The sequence below is a fragment of the Homarus americanus genome, unplaced genomic scaffold, assembly GCF_018991925.1.
Source record: "Homarus americanus isolate GMGI-L3 unplaced genomic scaffold, GMGI_Hamer_2.0 scaffold14799, whole genome shotgun sequence".
NCBI classification, from domain to species: Eukaryota; Metazoa; Arthropoda; class Malacostraca; order Decapoda; family Nephropidae; genus Homarus; species Homarus americanus.
Genome location: NW_024736432.1, coordinates 96,156 through 98,824, shown reverse-complemented (window position 1 = coordinate 98,824; position 2,669 = coordinate 96,156).

The following is a 2,669-nucleotide window of genomic DNA, read 5'->3' as shown; positions in this document are numbered from 1 at the left end:
GTGTGTGTGTGTGTGTGTGTGTGTGTGTTTGTGTGTCTGTTAAATCTATCTTGAAGAACAAACTTGTCATATGTTAACAAATCAACTAATTCACTCCGAACTAATTGACGCCATTAAAACAAGTACAAACACAGAGAAATACAACGAATTAACCGGCCCATTTTATAACGAATTGCGTCATTAACGGAGTAACTCACCTGCAGGAACGAAAACAGGTATTAATTATCATATATACCTGAACTGAAAAACATTATCTAATAATCACTGACCTCATTTGACCTGGTAGGGTTATGACGTCACGCCGGGGTCATCTGACTCCCGCCACGATTCTGATTGGCTACATGAAGCGTGGAGGATTGTAATTGGCTGAGTGGGGAGGTGTGTGGTGCGTATTCTCTTGTAAGTCCTGCTGGAGATAAAGAAATAAATAAATTAATAATACAGTAAATAGACCAATAAACAAAGAAATCAACAACTCAAACAACGAATAAGAAGTAAACAAAAATATATGTCAATACTGAAAACAAAATGTATATTTGCTAACTATTCCCCGGACAATTCAACCAACTGCACTGCTTAACCATTACCCTGGAACACGATTCGTCAAAAGATGTCTACAAAAGAATAATTCGACAGGTGTTAACAAAAATAAATCGACAGGTGTTAAGAAAAGAATAAATCAACAGGCTAACGCGCCTCTGTAGAAGACTTGGGGATAATCCCCCAGTTATTGCTTTTAATGTTTACGATGTAGAGAATAAATCTCCTTTCACTCTACACCACCACCACCATGTACGCCTCATCTGGCAAATCTTCCATCACTTTATAAATTAATCTCATGTCTTTGTTGTTAAAACTGGGAGTTTATTTGGATGTGTGTGTGTGTGTGTGTGTGTGTGTGTGTGTGTGTGTGTGTAAAACCTGGAAGACAGATACACACATCACATTAAACACGACCTCGCAGAATTCAATATTAAAATTACATACTATTGGTTCACGTCCCTTGAGACAATAACAGGGAGAAGAAAACGACGAAAGATAGAGAGAGAGAGAGAGAGAGAGAGAGAGAGAGAGAGAGAGAGAGAGAGAGAGAGAGAGAGAGAGAGTGAATGAATGAATGAATGAGTGAGAGTGAATGAATGAATGAGTGAGTGAGAGAACTAGTGTGAATGAGTGAGAGTGAGAAAGCGAGTGTGAATGAGATTAAGAGAGCGAGTGTGAATGATTGAGTGAGAGAGTGAGTGAGTGAGTGAGAGATAACAGGTCAAGGGAGAATCGTGGGAAACTTATGTAAAAACAGGTTATTGTACACCAACTTGGGGGGGGGGACCTGATGTAACAGAGAGAGAGAGAGAGAGAGAGAGAGAGAGAGTTACCCCAGTTCCTTAACATAATAATTAAATTCGTTTTCTTCTTTCTCTTTCAGTAAATATTTATATAATACTAATATTAATAATAATACTAATAATAATAATGACATGAAAAATACAACAATAAGAAACTAAACGAAAGTAAACGAAGTGTAATAATAAACACGGTGACAAGAAACGAACAATAACAACAAAGTGAATAATGAAACACAGATGAAGACATAATAATAATCAACAATAAATATATAAACAGTTCCCTCCCGCCGCCTAGAACAGCTCCTGAGTATGATTTAAATCCCTCTCATAAACATCTATTGTAAACAGCAACGTAAAAGTGATACAAATAATAATACAAACACAAGTAAGAATGGACTAAAATCCTAAATATTTCTTGAAAAGTATAGACACAAGAAACTAAACCAAGATAAACACAAACAAACCTTGAATACCTAAAAAAATAAATAAAAAAAAATATATTTCCATAACTCTTGAAAATTATCAAGGCAATAAACTCCCGCCTCGCCTAAAACAACTGAGGCTCACAGCGGGTGATCAAATCTTCCTCCTCGCGTGGGACTGGAAAGCCTTTCACTCAATAACCTCTCGCTGAGTGTTTACCAGTCGGCCCCCACCACCACATGTTGACTCACATAACACGCGGAAATCAGTGAACAAAAATATGAGATTTATTACCGAGACACGACAAAAGAGGTTCTGAAATTGGCCACCAGGGAGAACTGTGCCAGAAAGATCTATAGATGTAGGTTATAGTATGTGCGTGTGTGTGTGTCCTTTCTCTCACCGAAACACACACACACACACACACACACACACACACACACACCTCCCTATTTTTTCTCACACAAAGGTTCTGATTTGACTGTTTACTCTATGCTGTTATTATGTAAACAATGACAGTAGCTTCCGTATAGGTCCAGAAGGGCGAACTGGGGATGTCTTAGGCGTGAACCAGTGACCCCTTGGACAGTTGATGAGCGTTGTAGCCACTCGACCACCGCACCATGCCCTCACTGGTCATTACACTTATTAAATTTTACACACTAATTATCTCCTTACCCCGTTTATTTTAGTCGTCAATAATCTGTGTTTTTTTACTTTAGTTTCTTATTTTATTTGTGTGAATCAATAACAAACTTATTATTCACGAGGATAATAGAAACGTGTGATTGGACAAGGAGTAATGGCGTCATCACGGTAATTATAGAATAAACTTTAAATAAAAAAAATACTAGACTGTTAAGGCCATCATTAGCGTTTCTCTAAAAAGATTATTACAAA